Source organism: Gekko japonicus, unplaced genomic scaffold, assembly GCF_001447785.1.
Source record: "Gekko japonicus isolate JY-2015 unplaced genomic scaffold, Gekko_japonicus_V1.1 scaffold596, whole genome shotgun sequence".
Lineage (NCBI taxonomy): Eukaryota > Metazoa > Chordata > Lepidosauria > Squamata > Gekkonidae > Gekko > Gekko japonicus.
In genome coordinates, this window is record NW_015174859.1 from 104702 (window position 1) to 126232 (window position 21531).

The window sequence follows — 21531 nt, forward strand, 5'->3', positions numbered from 1 at the left end:
CAGAATCTTGTTTTTGCACTGTACTGGAACAACTAAACAGTAGATGCATGATTTTTCCAGTGCAATCTGTGGCTATGGAGAGGATATGTGATTTGATGGCGAGTTTGGGGTAACGCAATGCAAAAACCTGAGTATCCATAATTTGGAACCATAATTTTTCCGCCAAGACGGTACCACAAAGCAATGGAAATTGTTTTTTCCAGTGCAATCTGTGGCTATGGGCATGATACATGACTTGATGTTGAATTTGAGTTGACCAAAGACTTATGAGGTTCCGTGAGGATGACCTGTGCTTTGTAGCTATGTTTTTCACCATTGTGGTGCCGTTAAGCCATCAATGCGTGATTTTTGTAATGCTGCTTATAGCCATGATCTACAATACGATAGAGGTTTTATTTTGTTTCAATGTAGAAATCATATGAATTCATGAGGATCCCTTTAAAATCACCTAGATGCATAATTTTACCCTGTGTCCCTATCTTCAAGCATTTACTTCTTACTCTACATATCCAGAAACTTTCTTAAATTGAAGGGTTGGGCTAGGTCGGTGCTCGACTTAAATGTTTTTAAATGTAAGAAAACCTTTACATTGTAATTAGTAGCAATAATATTTTAAATGGCTTCAAATACATTTCGTATGAAAACGACGCTTCTAAAAAGGATCTTTTCCACAAAAAAAAGTTAAACTCGCCTCTCCACACGGTTGCTAGGGCAGCCCGCGTTTCCCCAACCTTGGCAACGGCGGAACGCAGCGACATCCCGCAAGAGCTGGGGTTCTCGCGAGAAGTGAGAGGCGCCTTATCGCGCGGGCGAGGGGAGGGACGAACGAGAGGAAACCTTTAGCGAGCGAGCCCATCCGGAGTCTCGCGAGCCCTTGAGTGCCGAGTGTGGGAGGGGCCAGAAGGCGGGGCCTTCGGTTTGCTAGGGTCGTCCGTGGGGGAGATGTCGCGGTATTTCCTTGGGCTAAGATAGCCGTTCTCGCGGGACTTCGGGCCCCTGGGGGCGGGGCTTGGGGCCGTCCCTGTGAGGAGGACGGGTCAGGCCAGGCTCAGCTAGTCTTCCTGGGGCGGGGAGAGGAGCCGGCGCGCGGGCCTGGCCACTACCTCCTGGCCGAGGGGACTTGGACAGTGGCCGGGCGACCCCGGTGACGCGAAGGTCAGTGGCAGCCCCTGAGAGGCTCCCCTCGCCGATGGGGGAGTGGGAGGGGCTTCTCCTCCCCCGAGGCGGTATCTGCGCGCGTGCGCCGCCTCCTTTGCGTCAAGCTCCTAGTCCTCGTGGTTTTCTCGTTTCAACGTTTGCTGCAGTTGGAGTCGGCGATGGTCAAAAGGCAGGAGTGTCTCTGCAAATCCCCTTCCCGCCCGCCGGAAGGAAAGTGGGGTTTAAATAGATGCCTGCAGCCCATAAGCAGCCTCTCTGGTCTGGTGACCGGAGGGCCAGCCAGCCAGCAAGGATGAGACTAGAACTAGAATTTTTGGGTAGAAGCTTTCGTGGGCTTGCACCCCTCTTCAGGTCTGAGGAAGTGTGCATGCCCACGAACGTTGCTACCCAGAATTTAAACTGTGTTGGTCTTAAAGGTGGTGGTGCCACTGGACTCAAACTTTGTTCTGTTGTTTCAGACCAACACGGTGACCCACCTGAATCTATAACATGGATAGTGCCGGTTGTTATTGATTCTGTTACTGATGTTGCTGTGAAGTGCCAGAGGGGAAAGAAGGGGGATACTGATTTGTTTATTTGCTACTTCCCCACCACCACCACCTTTCGTGCCAGTGGGAACTCAAAGCAGTTTCAGTTGCTCTCCTCTCCTCCGTTTTATCTGCAAAACAACCCTGTGAGGTAGGTTAGGCCAAGAATGGGTGACTGGCCCAGGGACACTCAGCAAGCTTCCAGAGGCTCTCCCAGTTATGCTCACTGCTTCGTCCCCATGGTTATCGAGGATTAAAAATCCAATGAAATACTTGCAGTTCTACAGGAAGCAGAATTGGGGCTTGAAGAATCAGCTTATCCTGGAAAGGGCTGCACTCTCCCCGGAGGGAGCTGGTTTGTGGTTGAGGGGTGGAGTCAGGTTCTTGTTCAGGCCTGAGCCATGGCACAGAGCACCTTTAATCAGCTGTGGCTGATGTATCAGCTGTAGCCTTTCCCTCAAAAAACATGACCTGGCTCCAGTGATGACACAGAGATCAGGTCACCCCTGTGCTGAATGCAGCGTGTGTGGGACGCCCGGCATGTGGTGCAGTGGTGAGATCATTGAACCAGGATCTCGGGGAGCCTAGCTTGTGTCCCTGCTGTGCCATGGCAGCTGGCTGTTCTGCCTCGGGCCAGTCATTCTTTGCCAAATCTGCCTCACAGGGTTTGTTGTGAGGATAAAATGCTCCCTCTAAGCTGTGGAGTCTTGCGAGCCATAATTCTACTTTGTGAGCTGCTGGCATTTTTTTTAATTAATTAAATTTAAAAGAACAGTTACAAATATGAAAGTAAATCCTGATGTTTATGCAGAGCAAACAGGGAAGTGTCGATTTTATGTGCTGCTGACGCTTCTAAGAGGGGCATCCATTTTTCTTGGAGTTTGTCAGGGACAGGTTGATTTTCAGATTGAAGGATACTAGTGGAAACTTTGTCCTGTAGAAAAAAGTCCCACAATTTCAGCGTCTTCTTAGATTTCCAATGAAATGCTGTAACATTCCTAGCAGCCGCAAGACATAATTCTATTAGCTCTTAGCTGCTGGCATTAAAGTTGTGAGCGGGCAGTTTGGCTGCTATGCAGCAAATTAGTTTGCTCTGGAGCCATCCTTCCTGAGCTAGAACAAAAATGTGTGAGCTGGAGGCTAAAAAACTGAGCTAGCTCACACTAACTCGGCTTAGAGGGAACACTTGGAGGGGAACGTGCTTTGGGTTCCCACTGGGAAGGCAGGCGAGGTATAAATAAACTAAACCAATATAAGAAAGAAAGAGCTGAATTTGCTCCCTGGCTGTTTCCAGGCACACTTTAAAGGCTAATGGCTTAGGGCCAGGGTACGCCGCCTCCTGTTCATTCCAGCCCACCAGTTAAAATCCTTCTAGCAAGCCCTGCTCTCTGTGCCCCCTCCCCGCCTGCAGAGATGGAGAGGGACTATGGTTTAGTGGAGGTTCCAGCTTCAATCCCTAGCATTGCCATCTAAGGGTCAGGTGAAAGACCACCTGATGTGAAAGACCTCTGCCTGATTCTCTGGAGAGCCACTGCCAGTCTGAGTAGACAGTACTGACTTTGATGGTCTAAGGGGCTGATTCAGTATCAGGCAGCTTCCTATGTGAGTAGGCTGTGACTAGAAACAAGGCTTTTTTGATGGTGGCCCCTTGCCTGGTGCCTACCCTACTCTCTTTTAGTTGCCAAGTCATAGCATTTCGTTTTTATACAAGTTTTTATTCAAGGAGTTGGGTTTTGGCACCGTTTGGGTTTTTTTTTTTAATTCGCAACCTGTGATGTTTTATGATTCTGTTGAGTTTTATTTTGTAAGCTACCTCATAAATCTTGTAGATACATAAATAGTGTGGTGGTTGGCAGCGGCGAGTGCCTTTGAGCAGTCGGGCAAGGGCAGGTTGCAGATGATTGCTGATTAAGTCTTTATGACTTTAAGGCCTAGAGTTATCAGTACTGTCAAAGGTGGGCAGGCCACCTGGTGAGTATTTTTGGGGACTAGTAACTTTTGCAGTGTTGTCTGATGATGCTGATGTGAGCAGGAAAGGGCCTTTGAGTCCAGCATCCATTGCCCAGCTCTCGCTACCAGATGCTGGAGAGGGAAGCCCATGGAGTCCTCCCAGCAGCCGGCACAGAAAGGAGTGCAGCTTCTGAATGTGGAGATTTCAGCTGTCAGGACTAGTAAATGTTGGTAAACCTCTTTCTACTCAAGAGTTTGTCTGATCTCCTTTTCAAGCTAGTGCTTGTCACTACACATTTTTTCTTCTCTCTCTGCAGTTTTATCAACTTCTGTCACTAGTCCCCCTCCCCAGAAGCCTGCAGGCTCTTTTCTGCATCTTTCCCGGCTCTACCGTCTCCTTTTTGAGATGGGGTAGCCAGACTCCACTACCCCTGTAATGACACTGTCCCTCTTATTTAGGAGTAGGGAGGTGGGATTGCTTTGGGATACTCGCATGTAAGGCTGTGTTTGGATAATAGTGTGAGGCTGATTGAGGTGGGCTCCTCCAGGCCAGATCATGCATCTGGGAAAGGTCATGTGCAGCACATGAAGGCACTGACCCTCCCCCGCTACTCGTTCTGGTGATCGGGTACTCATAGTTGGACTTCCTTGACACATGATAGTTCCACTTAGCTGTCACTGCTAATCCTTGGTGTCAGACTTATTTCTCCATCAAGTTTCTGTAGGGCCTCAAGGTGCATGAAGTGTAATATGTCATAGAATATATAATATAAGCAAAAAATATATAAGTCAAAAAATGAGTATTTATTTACCGAATTTGTTTATTGTCTGCTTTTTTTCCATTGAGACTTGAGGTGGATTACGGGACGATAAAAATGCAGTAAAGACCAATATAATGCACCCAGTAAAACGTGATTATGCAGTTAGAGAGCAATGAAATAGAAGACTGTAGAATACAGCCAGTAACCACGCAGTGGGAAGGAGAAGGAAGAAAGAAAACAGCCTGAAATGTTCATAGGCAATTGAACCCTTTTGCTTTCATGTAAAAAACCCTCATGCCCAGCTTGGTTGTGCCACATCCCTGTTCCCTGCTTAAAATGGTCCCCCAAGCGAGTTCCTTTTCACATGTTCCGTGGAGTGGCAGAGCGGCATTCCACCGGGTGGGAGCCCGGACAGGAAAACCAGTCCCTTACTTGGTACCCAAAGAAAGCTTCCTTTTCTTAATTTTTTAAATCTTTTATTCAAGTTGTATGATAACCTTATGTTCTAAACAAACATTTTTACAAATGATATCGCAAATGCAATAATTACCATAGACAACGACACCAGTATTCTCTTAATTGTCCCTGTACGGGGAGGTCCACCTGAAGTGGAACTGAAATTTTATTGTAACAACACAATGGCAATTTCCGTTAAAACTGTATGAACTCTGAGAGTCCAGTTGGAGGATTCTTCCTGTGTTGGAACGATAGCTAAATTCTGATATTTATTTCCTGAATGATAACTTCATGAGTATACTAGTAAGTTGTAATATCTATTGGACTATACCGTTTTCTTCACTGTATTGTTTGTTGTCAAATATTCCAAGACCGGAAACCGTTCCGTAAATTCAAAGAAAGCTTCCTTGGTGGTGTTTCATACAGGCAGGCTCTACCACAGGAAACGTGATTTGGTGTGAAAGGAGCAGTGTGCTGGGTTCAGCCGGGGGAAGGATCCCTGTGAGACTCAGTGGTGGAAGACGTGCATGCGCCCCCACTGAGAAGGGAAGCTAGACGGGGATGTCGGCAGAAAATTTTCCAGTGGGTTTTTTCTTTCCATTTCTAAAGACTTGTCCTAAAATGACAGATGCCATGAATGGATGGCATGGCCAGTGCAATATGAGGCAAGCTTGGCAGTTTCAAAACCGTCACTGGTGTTTTTCAAGTGAACACCCTTTTCCAACAACCTAAGAGGCGACTCTACACATGGACATGTGAAGATGAGAAGTGCTTGCCCACTCCAGAACCGCTGATTTCCGGAAGGGTGTTGAAAGACCTGAGTCAGATTGAGGTGACGAGAGAGGAGGTCCTAAAACTGATAGACAACTTAAAAACTGATAAATCACCAGGCCCAGATGGCATACATCTGAGAGTTCTGAAAGAACTCAAATGTGAACTTGTGGGTCTCCTGACAAAAATATGTAATCTTTCCTTAAAATCTGCCTCCATTCCTGAGGATTGGAAGGTAGCTAATGTCACTCCCATCTTTAAAAAGGGTTCCAGAGGAGATCCGGGAAATTACAGGCCAGTCAGTCTGACGTCGATACCGGGTAAATTGGTGGAAACCATTATTAAGGAAAGAATTAGTAGGCACATAGATGAACAAAACCTATTGAGGCAGACTCAGCATGGGTTCTGTGAGGGAAGATCTTGTCTCACTAACCTATTAATGTTCTTTGAGGGGGTAAACAAACATGTGGGCAAGGGGGATCCAATAGATATTGTTTACCTTGACTTCCAGAAAGCTTTTGATAAAGTTCCTCATCAAAGGCTCCTAAGTAAGCTCAAAAATCATGGGATAAAAGGACAAGTCCTTTTATGGATCAAAAACTGGCAAAAACGGGCAGTTCTCTCAGTGGAGGGGGGTAAGCAGTGGGGTACCACAGGGATCAGTACTTGGTCCACTGCTTTTTAACTTGTTCATTAATGATTTGGAGTTGGGAGTAAGCAGTGAAGTGGCTAAATTTGCGGATGATACAAAGTTGTTCAGGGTGGTGAAAACCAGTGAGGATTGTGAGGCACTCCAAAGGGATCTGTCAAGGATGGGCGAGTGGGCGTCAACATGGCAAATGGGGTTCAATGTGGCCAAGTGCAAGGTGATGCACATTGGAGCCAAAAATCCTAAATATAAATACACATTGATGGGGTCTGAACTGGCAGAGACTGAGCAAGAGAGAGATCTTGGAGTTGTAGTGGATAACTCACTGAAAATGTCGAGACAGTGTGTGACTGCAATAAAGAAGGCCAATGCTATGCTGGGGATTATTAGGAAGGGTATTGAAAACAGATCAGCCAATATAATAATGCCCCTATATAAATCAATGGTGAGACCTCATTTGGAATACTGTGTGCAGTTCTGGTCACCACACCTTAAAAAGGATATTATAGCTTTGGAAAAAGTGCAGAAAAGGGCAACTCGAATGATAAAAGGGTTGGAACACTTTCCCTATGAGGAAAGGTTAAAGCGCTTAGGGCTCTTTAGCTTGGAGAAAAGACGACTGAGGGGTGACATGATCGAGGTTTATAAGATTATGCATGGGAAAGAGCAGGTAGAGAAAGAGGTACTTTTCTCCCTTTCTCACAATACAAGAACCCGTGGGCACTCCATGAAATTGCTGAGCGGTCGGGTTAGAACGGATAAAAGGAAGTACTTCTTCACCCAAAGAGTGATTAACACATGGAATTCACTGCCACAGGAAGTGGTGGGTGCTACAAGCATGGACGGCTTCAAAAGGGAATTAGATAAGCATATGGAGCAGAGGTCCATCAGTGGCTATTAGCCACAAGGTATAGCTAGGGGCTCTGGGGCAAGTGATGCTCTGTCTTCTTGGTGCTTGGGGGGGGGGTCAACAGTGGGAGGGCTTCTAATGTCCTGGCCCCACTGCTGGACCTCCTGATGGCACTGGTATTTCTGGCCACTGTGTGACACAGAGTGTTGGACTGGATGGGCCTTTGGCCTGATCCAACATTGGCGTCTCTTATGTTCTCTCTTATGTTCTTATGTTCAAATAGGCGTCAAAAGTCCAAAATAGTGTCCAAAGGATCAATGCTATCACCACAAAGAATGTTTCAAGTTCGATGTCTTCACTGACCAATTCCCATCTGCTTCATGCGTTTGCTGGCTTCATGGTCGCTTATCGCTTATAGCTTTATCAAAAGCAGAACCTGAAACTGTAGAGACCATACACACAACGCTCAAAAACCATGAATGCATCCACCTTCTGTACTTTAAACTTAAATAAAATGTTTACAACTTACCAAAAGTCTCCCAATTCTCATTTAAACAAATCTAACGGATAGGCATTGAGCCTTTCTGCTTTCTCTCTGTTCTCTGTCAGAGTTTCTCTATTTTCACCCAACCATGGGCCCATTGCCTCTTTCTGCTCCTCACATATCTGAAGAAGAGTTTCTTGTTGTAGCAAGCCTCCCTGGCCAGCTTTAGCTCACTGTGAGCTTTGGCCTCTCTTGACGGCTGACCTACAATGCCTAGCAACCTGCAGATACTCTTCTTAAGAGGTATGTCCTTGCTTCCATTTCTTGGACATTTCCTTTTTCTCCCTTAGCATGTCACCGAGTTCTCTGTTCATCCACAATGGCTTATTGGATTCCCTGCCTTGTTTCCTTCTTTTTGGAATAGTGACAGCTTGAGCTTGTAAGAGCTGTTGTTTTAGGATAACCTACCCTTCACTTGCTCCTTTCCCTTCCAGCAGTCTTGCTCATGGAATGATTCTCATCATACCTCTGAGTTTATTAAAGTCTGCCCTACTGAAATCTCACACATGTGGCTACGAACTTCCTTGGTCTCCCACAGCAAAAGGAATTCTAGCAGGACGTGGTCACTTCCCCGTAAGGTCCCCACCACCTTCACCCCATCTATGATCTCTTGCCTGTTGGTCAGTATTAAGTCGAGTATGGCCAAGCCCCTTGCAGCTTCCTCCACCATTTGATGAAGGAAGTTGTTGTCCAGACCGGTCAGGAAGTTGTGTGACTGTGGATGCTTTGCAGAGTTTGTCCCCTAGCACACATCAGGGAAGTCGAAGTCACCCATAACTACCAGGTTGTTTGGATACCCTGTCAGGCTGTTCAAGCAGGGCAGCATCCACCTCCGCATCCTGGTCAGGAGGTCTGTAGCAGACTCCAACCACAATGCTCTTTGTTCTTCCTTCCTTTATCCTCACCCTGATACTTTCCACTGGGCTGTTGCCCTCCCCTTCCAATATTTCCCAACAAACAAACCCTCTCTTCACATACAGCTCCACTCCGCCTCCTCTTTGCCCCTTTCGATTTTTCTTGAACAACTCGTATCCATCCACTACTACATTCCAGTCATGGGAATAATCCCATCAAGTCTCTGAAATGCCTACTAAATCATATTCCTCTGTCTGCATTAGAAGCTCAAGCTCTTCTTTCTTATTGCCCAAGCTTTGGGCCTTGGTACATAGACACCTGAATCCCTGCACCTTTGGCTCCATTAGACCCAGCCCTCCCAGGTGGGCCTCTGTTATTTGCTCTCCTTCATTTAAATCCCTATGTTGGTCATCTCCTTCCCCTTGTGGTGTCAGTTTAAAGCCTTCTCGATGAATCTCTCCAGGTTTCTGCCAAACACATTCTTCCACAGAACTTGACAAGTGAAGTCCATCATGTCCTAGTAGGTTGCCATGCAGAAAACCTAGATGGTGGTCGCAGAATCCAAATCACTCCTGCTGGCACTACCAACCAATATTCTCTTCTTTCAGACTCATTCATTCTAAATTGAGAAATCGTTTGGGACCCAATAAAAGAGGAAAACTTGTCTTTCTTTTTCAGATTATGAACAAACAAGAAGATGAGGATGAGTAAGCTACAGAGGACAGTATTCTAAGTTTTTCATGTGTGGATACTTTAAGTACATCAGTTAACAAACATGGATGTTTAAGCAAATACAAGAATACATGTGCTATAATGTTATTGTTTTAGTTAAATAAAACTAATTAAATTGTTGTTATTAAGGGAATGATTATTTTTCTCCTTCCAATAAAGTACAGCAGAAAAGTTGTCCAAATAAAAATCATGAACCTATTAAACTGGAGATAGTTCACCTTGCAATAGTTTCATAATGATCTATCTGATGTGTTTCTAATAGTATAACCAAATCAGTAATTTTTTGATAGAACTGCAAAACTAATCTGAAAAGTTGTTAGTCTAAAAAAAACTTCATCTGATTGTAAATATTAAGATTATACCAGCAAGAATGAGTCTTTATGTAGAAAACCATGATTTAAATCTAGTCTTCATGACTAGTGATTTACATTACATAAAAATCCACCCTGCTGGCTGCACAGATCAAATATACGCCAGAGTTACAGGTTTTTCCTGTATCCTGTCCGCCTGGTGAAAGGGCTGTTTCAATCACCAATCTGATAGGAAACTAACAAGTTATGCAAGTGATGAGGTGCCTCCATGACCTTTATAGCAAAGAGTTAAATTCTTTTGGAGTAGATGTGGTCAGCCACATCCACGGCTTGTCTGGTACAGTCTATAATGGTAGTGACAGACTTCACGTTCCTGGGATCCAGGATCACTGCAGACAGTGACTGCAGCCATGAAATTAAAAGATGCCTGCTCCTTGGGAGGAAAGCGATGGCAAATCTAGACAGCATAATAAAACGTAGAGACATCACCCTGCCAGCAAAAGTCCATAAGGTCAAAGCAATGGTATTCCCGGTAGTAATGTATGGCTGTGAGAGTTGGACCACAAGGATGGCCAAGCGCCCAGGAATAGATGCTTTTGAATTGTGGTGCTGGAGAAGACGCTTGAGAGTCCCTTGGACCGCAAGGAGATCATATCAGTCACTCCTAAAAGACTGTTCCCTGAAAGGCCAGATACTGAAGCTGAAGCTCAAATACTTTGGCCACCCAATGAGAAGGGAACACTCAGTGGAGAAGACCCTGATGCTGGGAAGGATTGAAGGTAACAGAAGAAGGGGGCAGCAAAGGATGAGATGGTAAGACAGTGTTCTCGATGCAGCAAATTAAGCAAACTCCGGAGAAGAAGAAGAAGAAGAGATTGGATTTATACCCCGCCCTTCACTTGGAGTCTCAGAGCGGCTTACAAACTCCTTTCCCTTCCCCTCCCCACAACAGACACCCTGTGAGGTGGGTGGGGCTGAGAGAACTCTGACACAAACTGCTCTTTTTCAAGGACAGCTGTGCCAGAGCTTGTGACTGACCCAAGGTCACATCAGCAGGTGCAAGTGGAGGAGTGGGGAATCAAACCTGGTTCTCCCAGATTAGAGTCCACACACTTAACCACTACACCAGACTGGAGCACGACGGAAGACAGGAGGGCCTGGCGTGATGTGGTCCATGGGGTCATGAAGAGTCTGACTCGACTGTGCGACTGAAGAACAACAGCATGGTGGTAGTAGGAAGTGCCATCAAGTTGCAGCCGACTTGAGGTTCCAGAGGATTTTCAAGGCAAGAGACGTTCAGAGGTGGTTTGCCAATTACCTTCCTCTGTGAAGCAACCTTGGATTTCCTTGGTGGTCTCCCATCCGAATAGTAACCGACCCTGCTTAGCTTCCAAGTATCCAGATATCCAAATGGTAAGCCCACCCTGCTTAGCTTCCCATATCTGACAAGATCAGGCTAGCCTGGCCATCCGGGGCAGGGCTGCAGCTGATGTTCCCTCCTAGCTGTGGGATCTTGTGAGCAAAAATTCTACTTTGTGAGCTAGTGGCATCAAAGTTGTGCGCAAGTGATTTGGCTGTTGCATAAATTAGTCTGCTCTGGAGCCCTCCTTCCCGGGCTAAGACAAAAATGTGTGAGCCGGAGGCTAAAAAAACTGTGAGCTAGCTCACACTAACTCAGCTTAGAGGGAACACTGGCTGCAGCCCTCTTGGCGTACTAAAAATTGTAAGTGGTTTTTAGTGCCGTTGCAGTACATGCTGCATTGACAGGTATTATTGCAGTAAATGTAATTCCCACATAAAGTTCTGAATTCCTTGGGATATAATGTTTGAACCACACTTGATTTACCTTTTTCTTAATCAAATATTTCTGTTCAAACATGTGTGGCTGCTATCGTTAGCGGCTTCATTTATAGTCTGCCTTTCTCACTGGGACTAAAGCAGATGACAAATACGAAAAGGACTATCTAGTCAGTCAACACGTGAACTACTAAGCATGATGATACATGTTCGACTCTTAACAGCAAAGATTCCTAGTGAAAAAGAATAATGCAGCAGAGACAGGAAGACCGCAGGTATGAGAAAGGCGATTCAGTTGATCAGTGAGCAGGGTAGCACCCAGAAAATTAACTCGAGGCACTTTTAAAATCTTGTTTACCAACTGTAAGTCAAAAGAAATGTACTCTATCAGATTGTGCTCAGTTCAGGGCTCTGGGAAATTTTCTGGGAGACCCGCATCGCTGATCACCAGCTGCGAACCCCAGTGCCTCGCCCCAAGCACTGGCGAAAGGCTCTGGCTTTGGAGCTCCAAGAGAGCGCAGCCCTTAATAATGCCCTGAGAGCCACAGGATGCCAAGGGGCCCAGAGGCCCCGACCCAGGAAGCTTCTTCCTGCAGTGGAGCTGGAAGGGTGCCTTAGGTTCTTGGCTGGCCTGCAAAGCCACTTGAGCACCTCGATGTGTCCCCACTTCCTGACCTGCCTCTTGGTGCCTGCTCCCCCCTCCTTGCTGGCACGCTGCTGGTGTGTAGTGGAGCAGGCGTTCAATGAATACCAGAAAGGCCCCCGTGCTGTGGATCCAGGTCAAGGCCATGACACGAGAGGCAGATTCTTGTGCTTGAGCTGTGCAATCGGGCTCTGTGTGCGTCCCATCCGATTCCTTACCTCTCCTTGTTCATTTCAGCAGGTGAAAGTAAGAACAGGTTCTCTGTCATTTGTTTTGCTAAGCGGCTTGCTCTCACCTGTTTGGGAAAGTGGGATAACCTTTCGTTTTCATTGTTGAGACATTGAAACTGTGGGACAAGCCGTCAGTGGAAATGTCGCTGGCTAGGAACTCAGCAGATGCTGAAGAGGGAGGAGAAGAAGAGGAAGTTCCTGAAGGCTGGAGGAAGGTGCCTTGTCTAGAGTGGCCCCTGGAAGAGTGGGCGTAGCCGGCTGACGTGTGGCTGGCATAAAAAACTGCAGCTGACTTGCATTCTCGATTGAGCACTGACTGAGCCTCTTCTGCAAATAATACTTCTTCGGGAATTGCTTTCAGAGTGTGTGTGTGCACGCGCGCATGGTGTCTGCAGGATTCAGGTGTGTCGTTTTTTAAAAAAGCAACTCAAAGCATAACGGCCACTGGGGGAGATGGGCATTTTAAAAATATTTTCATGCCCTTCTCCTCTCTGTTTTCTTTCCTCTCTCCAGAATTTTTAGTAGAACAGATGTGAACGCAGCAGGGGGGATTCGGTAGACTAAGCAAATGGAAGTCACCTGCTTAAAGAGTGCCTGGTTGAACAGATTCACTCTTTATGCTTGGCGTACGCCCAGGCCTTGTTCCCTCTACATGGTGGTTGGCTGCCCGTCTCCCAGTCCTCCTCGGTGGCCCTCCTTCCACTTCTGGGACGCTGCCTGGATGTTTTAGTTCCCAAAGCACAACCAGCAGACAGCCAAGTGCAGGCACGTCGGGGAAAGGGGAGTTGATCAGCAGCCTTGTCAAAAAGAGCCCCAAGAAAAGCCAGAGATTGCTGAAAGGGATGCAGCTGCCGCTGAGGAAGCCGCGTGGGGGGTGGCTGTTGGCAGTGGAGCCTGGCTGTCAGGAGTAGAGATGTAAAATTTCTAGAAATTTTGAAGCTCGGAAAAAACCCTGGGTTTTTTCCAGTTTTTTTCGGGGGGAAACTGAAATTTTCGGAAAAATTGAAAAAAATGCTACATTAGCATTTCTTTTGTCTTTTCTAGATTGAAAGTCATTCTGTTACTTTAGGAACATAAAATATGACTATGGACATTTTACTTGGCATGAGATTATCACAACTAGTATATTAAAAATATAATGTATCCAAACAATTATTACAAACAGAATACCCACCCACATGCAAAAACAAAACTGAAACCTTTTTCTTTTCTTGTGACAATCGCACCTCCTAAAGGAAGAAATGCATCTTGTTCTTGCATTGGAGAGTTCAGTTTGTTAGCTAGGACTTGCTTGTCCTCAGTGCACAGAAATTAGATCAATCTGATTTGGAAAATATTTGAACACCTTGTCTTAAAATATTTTATTCAAATGTTCCATAATCATTTTTTTTCTTTTTCCAATTTTTCCAATTTTTCGGAAAAAAACAAAAAAGGCTTCAGGGTTTTTTTATGGGCCTTCACATCTCTAGTCAGGAGGCCAAGCAAAACAGGCAGATAATGGGCAATGGTAGTTGGAAGCAAGGGATGGCGATGAAGCTGAGGAGGGATGGTGGCAGAGGCCTCCGCCCTTCCTGTGCAGCCTGGCAGTGCTGCTGGGTGCGTTGCCATTCTGGGCTTCTGGGTTCTGGTGGCGGTTTTCTCCCACCCCTGGACTTCCTTTTTCAGAGCACGTGCCCTGTGTGCATCCCTGGCTTTGTAGTGGGCCAGTGCTGCCTTACGTCGTGATGTGGGTTGTTATGGGTCAGTGCAAGGAATGTGGTGGCTGGTGGGGGCTGAGATGTACAGTATCCAGAAATTTGGGAGCCTTGAAGAAGAATGTGTGTCTCAGGACAGAATGGAAATTTATGCCGTGCTTGCTTTTCTTGTCAAGCCTAAACTTATATTACTCCTTTAGAACACAAAAGGCATTATGTATATAGCTTAGCATATAGAATTGTGCTATTCAGTGTGTTTATGAAATGTAAACATATTGTCGTTGGCTCAGGGTTTTTTACAGGCAAATTTTCAAATGTCCAAACTGCTGTGCTGCTTTAGCACGTGCTTCTGGCTTTGGGCAAAGTGTGAGTAAGAGTAAAATTTTGAGAATGGGGGGGGGGGAGTTGTGTAGAAAACAAAAGGAAGGGTCTTATTTGAATTAAAGGACTAGCAGCGTATTTGGGGATCGATTTCTAGCCTCGAAAACATTGAAGTCTTCTTTTGTGCAATATCCTTATTCTCATGATAGAACATTAGTTTTTAGTCCAAAAAATTGGTTCATTTAACCAATGAACATAACTATGAAAATACGTTGTTTGCATTATACAAAGGGATTATCATTAATGCCGTAGATTATATTCCATAATGGCTAAAACCTTCTCTTAAAAAAGAGATTCATTCCAGAATAGAATATTTCTTAGGGCATTTTTTCTGTGATCCCCTGCCTTTCCATTTTTCTTCCCATTTGGGAAAACTGGAGAAAGTCGGGTGTGTGTGTGTGTGTTTCCCCTGAATTTTGCATCTCCCCCACCCATGATCCTTCACAGCTCTAGGGGGGACATGACAGCCTTGCCACAGCTTAGGTCTGTGAGGTTTTAGAGCACCTTGTCTGCTGCTTTGGGCAGGTCTTCACAGGTGACCTGCAGCAGACTTTTGGGAACCAAGTCACTTCTAGCCTGGAGTTGACATTCCTGGCCACTTTTGTGGATATGTACAGCAGGGCTGAATTTGCAGACCTCAGAGCTGAACAGTACGTGTGAATGCATGAGAAGAAGTGCACTGGGAGACACAGTCACCCTTGGTTGTGTTCCATGGATCCATTCCACCGGCAGTGGCAGTTTTCTCCTTGCACTGGGCAAAGCACCACGGCTATTGGCAGCCATCAACCTTCCAAGTGCTTTGGGCCCTTCCTTTGCCTTTCTCCCAGCAGCTGTGTGAGGTTAGTCCAGCTGTCTTGCCTCGTAAACAGCAGAGGGGGGTCATTCTGCCTCTGGACCTTGTGCCTACAAGCTGCTCACCAGGTTGGCTGCTCCTCTCGATTGCTGCTTGTCATTCTCTTCTCATAGACCACTCACATGCCAGGGGCAAGAGTTCTAGCCTCACCTCACCCTTCTCCCTAACTTGGTAGTTTTCTCTCTGCATGGACGTTTTTCTTGTTTTTCTGCTTTGGATGTGTTCAGCCCCCGGGCCTGAAGTGGGACCCTCTGGAAACAGGCTTGCTGTTCATAGCTGTGATGGGCTCGTTTATTTGAACCAGTCAGCACTGGTTTGGCTGTAAAAGTGAAGAGCTCTTGGCATTCAAAAGGAGCGCCTGGACTTAAGCAGCAGACCCCATTTCTTTGCATTTGGCAAGGCCTCCACATGTGTCTGCATGTTAAAAGTGTGCATGGAAGGGATGTGGAGTTGCCCCCCACTTCTAGAGGCTCTGAGTACCTGTTGCAATTTGATCATGTCTGTGCCTGAAGTTCCCGGTCTCTTACTGGATGATCGTGTGCTTTGGATTGGGAAATGATTTGAAAGGGGAAGGCGCCCTTTTCCCTTTTGAGGAAAGGTTTGGAAAGCTGCCTCGTGCCGCTCAATGTCGGCTGCTGTGATTGGCAGCAGCTCTCCCGAGCCTTCGCCGAAACCTGTGATCGGAGATTCTTTAATGGGAGATGCTGTGGCTTGCACCAAGAACCTTCTGCATGGAAAAAAAAGTGCAGCTACCGCTGAGCTCTAGCTGTTCCCCAAGCGTTGGTCATGAAGATCTTTCAAGACTGCTAGGATGCCAACGTGGAGGGTATGTGTGCTGAGTTCTCCTTCTGCAAAGAAACCGCTCGCTGGTTGGATCAGGGTGTGGCTTTTATGGTAGTCATTGTTACAAGTTTGGCGCAAGCCCTTTGGTTGGGCGTAATTCCAGGGATGGACAGCAGGTCTGAATGGCGCAAAAGCAGCTGACTGGCTCCATCATCCTGTTTTCTATAGCTGATTATCAGAAGGGCCACAGGGACAGCACAGCCCCCAGTGGTTTTTCCTCAGCCATTGTTTCCAGGGGTGCCCTGTACCGGGAGATGGGGATTCATGGCTACTGATGGACCTCTACTTCTCCTCCTCCTCCATGAATATGTCTTATCTGTTCTAAGCCCATCTAAGCTAGCGGCTTGCATTAGGATGGAATATGGAGAAACAGAGTGGCTTCCACTTTTCAGAGGTCTCAGACAAGGATGTTTGTTTTCCTCCTGTCTGTTCAGTTTATGTGCAGAACAGATCCAGGAAAGCTGGATTAGATTCGGATGAAGGTGGAGTGAAAATTGGTGGAAGGAACATTAACGATTTGAGAGATGCAGATGGCACCACATTACTGGCAGGAAACGGTGAAGACTTGAAATGACTACTGGTGAAGATTAAAGGGAAAATTGCTAAAGTAGGATAACAACCGAACATCAAGAGGACAAAAGTATTGATCGCTGAGGAATTGCACAACGTTAAGGTTGACAATGAAGAAATTGAAATCATAAAAGATTTTCTATTCCTTGGCTCACTCATCAGCCGAAATCAGCTGAGAAATCAGAAGAAGACCGAGACTGGGAAGGAGCTAGAAAAGATTCTTAAAGTGTAAGGATGTGTCATTGGTGGCCAAGATCAAGATAATTCATACCACAGTGTTCCCCATCACTGTGGAAGTGTGTGTGGAAGATGGACAGTGAAGAAAGCTGAAAGGGAAGACAGTCGATTCATTTGAAACGTGGTGTTGGGAGGAAAGTTTATGGACTACCAAAAAGACAAATATGTGGGTTCTAGAACATATCAAACCTGGATTCTCCCTAGAAGCTAAAATAACTAAACTGAGGCTGTTGCACTTTGGTCACATAAGAAGACAAGACTCACTGGAAAAGACAACGGTGCTTCGGAGGGGTTGAAGGCAGGAGGGAGGGGGGAAAGAGGAACACCGACCCAGCATGAGAAGGATGGATTCCACCGAGGAAGCCATGGTCTTCAGTCTTCAAGACCTGAGCAAGGCTGTTAATGATAGGATGTTCTGGTGGCCATTGGTTCATAGGATTGTCGTTAAAGTCAGAAGTGTGTGGATGGCACCTAACACATAGCTAGTGACCACTTTGGTATGCAGTGGGACTATCTTCTACACTTCACACGTTGTACTTCCTTTTGTCAGTTCTGAATCTGCTGTGCATCAGCTTCATTGGGTTGGCCCCAACAATGTGAGTTTTCTGGAAAAACATGGGTGAGGAAATCTTCCTGAAAAGTTTCTGGTGCTCGAAATAGGGTGTGATCTATCCGAGAATATTTATTTTGACATGGTTAGTACACAGAATTTTGAAAGTAATTCATATTAATTTTATTTCCCAATAGCAACAGATATTTAAGTTGAAATACTGGGTTAGAAAAAAAGATAAATCAAGTGTGGTTTAAATGTATACTCAGTTACCTTTATTGGGATAATACCTGTAAAAATTGAAAGATGGTGTAGTTGTCCACTCGTCTGTTTCAACAGAACGCAAATCTCTTCCACATGGAGGGTGTCAGTGGGACACCTCAGTCTCACCATCCTGCTCTGTGGCAGGTGATGCCTGCTGGTTCCATAGCAGATCGGGGAATACAACAGCCCTTTCACCATGTGTGAAAAGAAATAGAAATAACAGTTTTAGGTTTGGTTTTGATCTAACATGCATAGCTGATCATAAGAACATAAGAGACGCCAATGTTGGATCAGGCCAAAGGCCCATCCAGTCCAACACTGTGTCACACAGTGGCCAGAAATACCAGTGCCATCAGGAGGTCCACCTGTGGGGCCAGGACATTAGAAGCCCTCCCACGACCCCCCCAAGCACCAAGAAGACAGAGCATCACTTGCCCCAGAGTCCCTATCTATACCTTGTGGCTAATAGCCACTGATGGACCTCTGCTCCAGATGCTTATCTAATTCCCTTTTGAAGCCGTCCATGCTTGTAGGCGCCACCACAAATGAGTTCCTTGATTTTAAAATTTCGAATATTATATACAGTTCTGGTTTCATCCTCCTCTCCATTTACTAATCAACAAAAGACATACATGTCTTTTCACACAATTCTTTAGGATAAGGACCTGAGAACCATTAATTACAACTCTGAAACAGCCAAGCTTGCCTGATATTGTGCTGGCAATGGCATCCATTCCTGGCGATTTTAACTTTATGAAACAATGAATCTGTAGAATTGGAACATCTCCACGAAAAACAAGGCACTTGAAAATGTTCCATTTTGGAAAAGTATCTGCCCTGCTTCTCTGGGTGTCCCTGAGCACTAGCTTTTTCAGAAGGGGAGAAAATGTGCTCTTTGCTTGGTACACCCAGTTTTTAAAATCTCTGTCATGTTCTTCCTTTCATCTACACCAGTTTGGTGTAGTGGCTAAGTGCGCGGACTCTAATCTGGGAGAAGTGGGTTTGATTTCCCACTCCTCCACTTGCACCTGGCTGGATGACCTTGGGCAAGCTGTAGCTCTGATAAGAGCTGTTCTTGAAAAAGGGCAGTTTCTGTTATTTATTTATTTATTTATTTTTACATTTGTATCCCGCCCTCCCCAACGGGCTCAGGGCATTTTATAATTAAAACATATAAAACATATAAAAACATATAATTAAAACATATAAAAACATAATAAAACATCAGCACTAAAACCACAGTACTATATCCCATTACTAGCATACTAAAACCAAGATGTTACAGCCGCAGTTCCAATTGGTCCTCCCATAGCGTGCAAGTCCAGTGGTGGCGGCTTATCCGGTCTTCTCTTAAGTTCTTCCTCGCATCGATTAAGATGTCTTGACGGTGGAGGTATAGTAGGGCGGCGGCTCCTACTCAAAGGCCTGGCGGAAGAGCTCCGTCTTGCAGGCCCTGCGGAACTGCACAAGCTCTCTCAGCCCCACCTACCTCACAGGGTGTCTGTTGTGGGGAGGGGAAGGGAAAGGAGTTTGTAAGTCGCTCCAAGACTCCTTCAGGTAGTGAAGGGCGGGGTATGAATCCAATCTCTTCCTCTTCTTCCTCACGCCAGCAGCCCCTTGCCCCCCTTCCTTGAATCCAGTAGGAACTCAGGGTGATGCTAGTAGCTGTGTTATGCGTGGGTATGTCAATCTCTCCTGGTTGCCTGTGGCAAGGGAAGATTCTCTTCCAAGTAACCAAGCTGGGATGCTTCCAAGGGTGGTTGTGTTGGGCCGCTAACAGCTATTCTTGGGGGTGCTAGTGAGGGGGCAGGCGAGGCACTTTACTTTCTTTTATTGCAGCGTGGCCTGGGTTTTTGTGTGGCTGCAGGATGGCCTACCTCCACACACGCAGCACTTTCTGCGGCAGCCGCCATGTGACTCTTGCTTGTTTCCACAGAGCTCAGACGGGTGGGAGAAATTTCCATGAAAATGCACGTCCTTTGCCCCTTTCAGCTAGTTCAGCCTGTTCGCTGCAAGGACACGGTGTCCAGAAGCCTGAGCGCTTGCTTGGCTCCTATCTTGTGTGAATTATGTAACCTGGTCAAGTCAGTTTGTCTTGGAAACGGCCTTTAAATCCAGCAGGTTTTCTGCAGGAGAGGGCGTCAGCCGGGCCGAGCAGGCAGGATGTCTGCCGTGCCAGATAGCTAGCCAGATTCTCACCCTGCCACCTCTCTTGGCCAAGCAGCTGATGCCCTGCGCCTTGTGCACACAGAAGGGATTTGCCCAGGACCAACAGTTGCGATGTTGTGTTGTTGCAGGGGAGTGAAAATTCTGGGCAACCTTGAGAGGGACTGGCTTTCTTCACGAGCGCCATGTGAACACCATTGTCGCTGATATTTTCATTGTGACTGGAACAGGGGAGGGTGTAGTAATCACCTGTGGCACTTTTCCAAAGTTGTTCTCTGTGACCCTCACAACAACTCTGTAGGTAGGCAGGTCTGAAATCTCTCCTTGAAACCTGCCTTCAGGCTGCTAATTCCTGCCCTGGTCACCCCTGCTTCCTCCTCCCCCTCCTCCCTCAGTCTTCTTGCTTCCAAGTCTTAGACTGCGAGTTTCTGGGTGAGCCCTGGGTGCCCTCGGTGGTCCTGCAGAGCTGAGAAAGGATGCTCTTTTCCTTCTCTCGCCACCAGCAAAGGACTGAGGTCTGGCTTGCCCAGGCAGCTTAGCTGAAATCGGAATTGGAGCCTCCCAAGCTTATGCTCTCATCTGTCTGCTCTACCAGCAGGACTGACATATTTGGGGGGGGCGTGCCCCAGAACTGACATGCTGGAGGTGTGTGCCTCAGCCCCTGAATTGCTCCTTCCCCACTACAGGTGGGGCTACCGTCCCAGTCCTTTTGCAATGCATGCCAAAGGCCTGGATCGAAATGGAGCCGCTCTGGGCAGGGTCCTCCTCCTCCTCCAGACAGGACAGGCCTCTCGGAGGTAGCTGTCTTGGTGTCCTGAGGCTGTTCACCGTTAGAGCAGCCACATGCGCGGGGAAAACACGACTGAAAGAGCCATGTGTCCGTACTGACTAATCTCCCCTTCACCTTTTCAGACTGTACCACAAGGACCGGCAGAAGCCTCCTGGCTGAATGCGGCAGCGCCAGGCCCAAGGTAGGCAACCCCCCCCCCACTGCCCTCCCCAACTTTCTCCTCCAGAAGTTTCGCATTCATACAAACGTTGCCTGCCCTTGCGTGCTTCCAGTTGAGTCATTTTTGTGCCCTAAATTACTAAGTGGCTCTTTCCTTGTGGGCCGCCTCCCTGTGGTGATGGTGGGCTTTGCCTTTCTTGGGGTTTCTCGAGGGCTCTTTCACGACTGTGGGCAGCCTGCTGGCAGAGTGACGGGCGATTTGGGTCCGTTTCCTGGTACAGCAGAAGGAGGCTGTCCTGGCCCGGCGCCTTCCAAAGCAGAGTCTGGGGTTGCTCTTGGTTTCTGCTGAGGGCTCCAGTTTATTTTGATGCTCTGGTGCCTCTCCCAGTCAGGTGTCCACTGGGGCAAACTGTGTGTGTCTTTCCTTCTCTTGTAGCAAAAGGATTTGCAGCACCAGCCCCCAGGCTCCCCCCAGAGTTGGCATCAGAGCTCCTCGCCAGGTTTGTGCTCCAGTTCAGATGCTTTACGTGCGGCTTGGTTGGCCTGAGTCACTCCTTCAGCTGTCACATTTGTATCCTGCCCTTGCCAGCAGCTCAGGGCAGCAGTCCTGCTTCTCTCACAACCGATCCTGGGAGGTGGGTTAGGTGGGGAGAAAGTGGTGGGCCCAAGGCCAATGGCTGAATAGGGATTTGAACCCAGGCCCTTCCCAGTTCTGGCCTGACATTCTAACCACTACGCCGCACTGCATCGTTTTATGATCAGCGGCGCTGGAAGCTGGAGAGAGGCCCCA

The 21531-nt window shown here is 46.9% G+C and overlaps 1 long non-coding RNA gene across 1 annotated transcript; it reads left to right on the plus strand.

Moving 5' to 3' along the window:
• The first annotated feature begins 1033 nt into the window (after positions 1 to 1033).
• LOC107121703 lies at positions 1034 to 21193 on the plus strand. Its single transcript, XR_001482872.1, has 3 exons — positions 1034 to 1155; positions 20705 to 20763; positions 21178 to 21193. It is a non-coding gene; the product is annotated as an uncharacterized LOC107121703 (long non-coding RNA).
• Positions 21194 to 21531: the final 338 nt, after the last annotated feature.